Here is a 6,624-nt window from a genome sequence, read left to right on the forward strand (position 1 = left end):
CTAGTTTATTTCCTCATATGGCAAACATGACGTATTTTGTAATGGATCATTATATCAGCATATTTGTAATCTCTATAGGCATTGTGAATATGGCATTGCTGATACAGTCCATAACCATCAGTGTTAACATCAAGTAAATCACTTGTTACTTTAAATGCAAAAATTTCCCCAAATTCCCCTTATCAACTCTTAGATCTTTTAAAATCATACTTCAGTTGCCAAAATGTTATGGGATTTCTCATTTTGTTTTATCCATTTTAGTCATAAATCATTCCTAGGCAAATTAGCTTATATACTATCATGCATTGCAGCTCTTTGAGTACTTTAGCACTGTTTCTTCATCTCTTTAGTCCCCATAAAACTGTTTCCTTATAGTCACTTTTCTATATTTTTAAATAAATAAAATATCTTTCTTTTCCTCTTTATATCATTAAACCTATTCTGACACAAGCACAACATCAATCCATGTTGTGGACAGAGATCCAGTTCCTCACATCTATTTCACAGATAATTTTCTCTCCAAAGCCATCCAAAACCCATCTGAAAGTTGCTTCTTCATACATACATATATATATATATATATATATATATATATATATATATAAGCAGTGCACATTAAAACAAACTACTTACTCCTATGATTTATCAAAAGCTTTGTAATCGCAATACCTTACATCATTTGACTCTTAATAGAAATCTCTTCCTTTACACACAAAAAAACCTTTTTGTCCCTTTCATGATTAAACCATTCTGTTTATCTTAAAGAAGCAATAGACCTTATGTAAGGATATTAATGAGAAGAATGGCATCCCATGTGTAGAGAGATGCCTACATAGGGTGGTAAGACTTGTCTTTTTGTGACAAAGGGAGGAAGAGTGGATGTCTCTAGTCTCTTCTTCCCCACTCTTTTCCAAGGGTGGTTAATTCTGTCAAAAGGAGAAGCAGGATGTTGGGGCTAGAGGCTATCATTCTGCTCTCCTCAGAGAAAGGGGTTAGGAGACTAGAAGTATATCTATCTACTTCTATACATATTGTGGATCTAGGAGATATAATGAGGTGACGTCTAACTTTGGATTATTTTATTATTTGGGGGATGGACCCTAAGCCTTATATTCAAGGTTGACCCTTTTATCACTTAATATGACTTCCACAATGAACACACATAGCAAATAGTAAAGAAGTGCAGTTGTCCAAATCATAACAAAACAGAAATCACAGAAAGTAGACATAGCAGAATATATACTAAACAACACAGAATGGAGGGACTCTCTCATTGGAGTCAAGACAACTTCCCTCAAATTAGAGAAGATCCTTAATCTTTCTAAAGAAAAAACTCCCCCAAATCTCTAGAGCAGAATAAAGGGAATAGAAACATAATGGAGACTATCTGCTCTTCTCATGTCTTCCTAGAGACTTTTCCTTTAGCAATCTGAAGTGGGGTTTGTCTCTTCTATCTTCTCTCTAAGCTGGAAATTGACTCAACATACTCTTCCCCCAAAAAACTCTACTTTGGGAAAGAGAGGAATTGATTGAGAATGAAAGTTCTTTCTTCTTGCCTCCTCCACACCATCATCTCCACCAATAAGTAGAGAATCTCATACCAATACACATTTGGACAAGATTTATACTTACATATCTGTGTATAAATGTATTTTTAAATACACAAACATATGTATCTATATGTCTACATATCTACATACATATGTATGAACATATTTAAAAGTTCTCTCCCTGAGAATAGGAAGTGGGACTTTTTTGTTTGCTTTTTTTATTGGTATCCCCAGTACCTAGCACAATACCCAGTTCATAGTATACCCTTAATTAATTAGATTCCCCTTTCCCACAGCCATGACAACAACATCAAGGTTACTGTATTTTCTATAATATATTAACATTTCAGAAGCACAAGTTCCTATGAAAGAAATATCATCACTTGACAAATAAGAAATTAATGCTTCCTCATCTATAAAAATAATAGTGATAATAGCTAACATTTACATAGTGCTTTAAGGATTGTAAAGTACTTTTCATGGATTATCACATTTGATTCTCATAAGAACTCTGTGAGGTTTTATTTTCCCATTTTATTCCTGGGAAAACTGAGACTGAGAGTTTAAATGAGTTGTCTATGGTTGCTCAGCTGTAAGTGTCTAAGGCAGAATTTGAGCTCAGGTCTTCCTGATTCCAAGTTCCAGTGCTTTATCCACCATTTGTTAGTTTCCTCTAAGTCTTCTTCCAGTTCTGTCTATGATTGTAAGATAGTTGAATAATCATTTCCTAAACTGATTTTAAGATTACAAAAATGTGAAAACTACATTAGACTTTTAGACCAATAAAAAATTTCTTGATAGACCACAACACCCAAAATTCAAATGGTTTGGGGATAGGGAGAAACTGTAAGAGCTATGGAATATTTGAAAAGAAATACAGTTCTGTTATTGTTAGGTAAATGACGCTGCCTATATCCCAGGAGAGTGGGGTTCTAGCACGAGCTCTACTACTTATTAGCCCCATATAAGACCCCAGAAAAATCTCAAACTCTCAAGACTCATTTTCCTCTTCTTTCACATAGAAAATGCTTAATAATCTTTTGTTGAATTGAATGAATGTCCTTCTATCTCTCCTTTCCCCTCCATCCTTTTGAAAGTTACCATAATCACTAATCCTTCCATCTCTTGATATTCTCCTAATCTATTACCTCTGCTCTGGTCTCATGATCACATGTTACAGTCTGGAGACTACAGTTAACCAGCACAAGAAGACACTGTGTTCCCCTCTTTAATCTCTATTCCTCTTATCTTCCCCCCCCCATTCACAGTCTAATAATCCTTAGCTTTGAATCACTCCCACCTTCTACCTTCTCTTTTTATACTCCAGAGATCCTGAATGATGATGGGAGAAAATACTAAATTGTGTGCAGTAAACACCTCTTTCTTCTTGCCTCCCATTCATTCCTTAACCCCCAGAAATTTGGCTAACCCAACCATCCCCTGCACTGGAACTATTCTTTCAAACATCACCAATGGTCTTCCATTGCAAAATTGAAGAGCATTTCACAGTCTTCTTCCTTTTATCTGTAGCATTTGACACTGTTGACTGCTCTCCCTGATAGGATGGCCCATTGCACCTTTTCTTCCATTGTTCTATTCTAGCTCTTCTCCTACCTATTGGACCAGTTCTTCTCAATTTACTCAATTATTCATTGTTCTCCTATAGCTAGCTATTCAAAAGCTCTGTTCTAGACCCTCTTATATGTATTTTTTTCTTCATACACATATGCATACATACATATGTGTGTTGTTATTATTGTTCAGTCATTTCAGTCATGTCTGCCTCTTCATGGCCCCATTTGGGGTTTTCTTTGCAAAGATACTGGAGTGATTTGGCATTTCCTTTTCCAGTTCATTTTTATTTATGAGGAACTGAGACAAACAGTGTTAAGTGATTTGTCCAGGGCCACACAGCTATTAAATATATGTGGCAAGATTTGAACTCAGAAAGATGAGTTTTTCTGACTTTGGGTCCAGCACTCTATCCACTCTGCCACCTTGCTAATTACACACACACACACACACACACACACACACACACACACACACACACAATTATATAACACACCAACTTCAGTGATTTGAATCACTTCAATGAACTCAATTGTTAGGTCAATGTAGAAGACTCCAAAATATCAATATTCAGCTCAATCTCTTCTCTATACTCTATTTCTTCATTTCCAATAACATGCCAGACATTTCCCCCAGGATAGTGACATCAAGAGCTCCATCTAAAATATCAAAAATTGAACTCTACACCTTTCTGCTTAAATCAGAAACACTTTTTAGATTTCCTATTTCTGTTGAACCACATATAACTTAAAAATTTTGAAATTTTCTTTGTTGTAAGTAATTAAAATCACTTTGTAAGTACAGAAACAAGTCAGTACATATTGTTAAAAATTAGGACATTTTCAAAAATGAGTTTCAATATTAAAATAACACTATTCCTCATATAAACACTTCATAGACACTTCAGATTACAGAATACAATCTAATTTGTGGATAGTAATTAATTGCTAGCCAGAGAAGGAAATGACAAACCACTCCAGTAACTTTGCCAAGAAAACTCCATATAAGAGTTGGAAACAACTGACTGAATGAACAACAAATTTCTGTTGAGGTCACTAATTATCCTGCAATCCACCTAGGTTTAAGACTTTTGTTTTAGTCATACTTCATTCCCACCTCTCTGACAATCTTTCCCATAGTCTTATCAGTTGCCTTCTTGACCTGGAAAAAAATTATACCCCCCCAATCCTGACTAGTGAGATTCTTGCCTACCACTATTTTTCAATCCCAGGTTTGTTTTTCTTCATTTCTTCACTCCCAAGCCTCTAGTCATCTTGTCTATTACTTGTACAGCAGCTTTGTCCCTGATCTGGATCCTTTCCTTCCTCCTATCTCCTCTTAGTGTTAAAATCACAAACCACTATCAAATCAATCCTGCTACTGTTCCTGAATGAGATATGTCAATCTACTTCCCTATGGCCTTACTCTCAATATTTGTATCTTTTCACAACAAAATAGCCCTCACTGGCCAACATTTCCCTTTGTGTATTGTCTTTACCTTAGAATGTAAACCTACTGAGGGCAGAAGCTGTCTTTATTTTTGTCTATTTGTATCCCTAGCACCATGCTTGGCACAGAGTAAACACAGAATGCTTTTTCATTTATTCATCTTTAACTCTTTTCTCTGTCTCATTCCCTATACCCAGTTACCAAGTCCTGTAATTCTGCTATAACATCTCTCACATCTGTTCTCTTCCCTCCTCCCATACTGCCCATAACCTTATTCAGTGTCCTTCATCACTACATGCTGGGGATAATTCAATAGCCTGCTAATAGGGCTCCCTGCTTCTACCATCTCCCTCTGCCTAATCCTTCCTTCCACAGTGCTGCCAAAATAATCTTCTTGAAAGTCAAGTTGAACCATGCTAAAACCTCCTCAAAAATCTTCCAGTGCCTATAGGATAAAATAAAAACTCCTTAGCCTGGCCAAAATGGCATTTTATAATATACCATCCACCTACATTTTTAGGTTATTTACCTTTAAATAATCTGTGTTCTGGCCAAACTGGACTACCAACTATTATCAAAACTCAACATTCTGTATCCTATGTCTTTGAGTTTATGCCAACCTTTCTCTTCCTTCAAGGGTCAGGTGAATGAAGCCTTCTCTGATCCCTCCAGCCCAAGGTTTTCTCTCTCTAATTAAATTTTTCTGGAACACGCTGTCTGGATTCCTAATATTACACACTACCTGTACCAGATATATCTATGTCCATTTCATCCTTTCTTCCCCCTCTGTTGTAGAACATTTCTGCCTGAGAGAAGGGATATATATATATATATATATATTTTTTTTTTTGAAATCTTCATTCCCCCAGCAGGTATCTTAGTGATTTCTACATAGTAGCCATTAAATATAGTTTATTGTTAAGAGATTGGGAGAAGATAAGAAGATGATAACTCCACCCTTTCCAGGTGAACTCAGTAGACAGCTGAACTCATGCAGGGAGCTTTAATACAGTACTCTGAGAAGTACAGAATATATAAAGAACTAAGGAGGCAGCTGTATGGGTAATTTCAGCCTCTCTTTCTCTAGGATGGGAGATGCAGAGAAGTTCAAAGAAGATGCAGATTCAAATCACACCTATGATGGTTTTGCATTTTTGCATTCCATTGGTGGGATTAAGAGTCTTCCCTCCTAAATTGACCACTTTCTGGTTTTTCATTATTCAAAAGTCTAGAAAGCAGAGATTCCACTGACTATAGGTGCCAACAAAGAAACAGCATCTATAAGTAGTCATCTACAATATCTCCGAGAAAAGATTTTTCAGGTACAACTTCAAAAAAGTGATCTGAGTATTACAGGTCTTGCTGCAGGCACTTTAATGAATCTTTATTCACATTCAATTTGTAGCTTATTTTCCCCACAGATAGCTAGCTGAAAGAAGGTCCCATTCTGAGGAACAAGATGACTAAGACATTTATTGGTATAATAATTGATTGTGATCAAATCCAGGCTCAGATACTTAGCACCACACCCAGAAATAACTGGCTGTGTAACCTTGAACAAGTTACTTAACCCCGATCGCTTTAAAAAAAACTAATAATAATTGATTGTGGTATGCATGGGTTGGGTGGAAGATCTAGTTAATAAGAAGAAGCTTGGTGAGTTGGAAAGAATGGATCCAGAGTCAGATCTGTATTCAAATTCTCATCCTGTCAATAACATGCTATGAGTTTGGCAATGTCATTTAATGTCATAGTCACTCAGTTTCTTCATCTGTAAAATGGCAGGGGGTGAAGCATTAGACAAAATGATCTATGTGGTTCCTTCTAGCTATTGACAAATGATCTTATGATGTATTGTCTCAAGAAAATGTAGGAAGGAATGAATGAACAGAGGAAGGAAGGATTGAAGGAAGGAAAGAAGAAAAGAAGGGAGGGAGGGAAGGAAAGAAGGAAGGAAGGAAAGAAGGAAGGGAGGAAGGGAGGGAGGAAGCAAGGGAGGAAGGAAAGAAGGAAGGAAGGAAGGAAGGAAGGAAGGAAGGAAGGAAGGAAGGAA

Source organism: Petaurus breviceps, unplaced genomic scaffold (genome assembly GCF_028583685.1).
Source record: "Petaurus breviceps papuanus isolate PSGF00001 unplaced genomic scaffold, PetGlider_PUasm1.0 224, whole genome shotgun sequence".
Classification (NCBI taxonomy): Eukaryota; Metazoa; Chordata; class Mammalia; order Diprotodontia; family Petauridae; genus Petaurus; species Petaurus breviceps.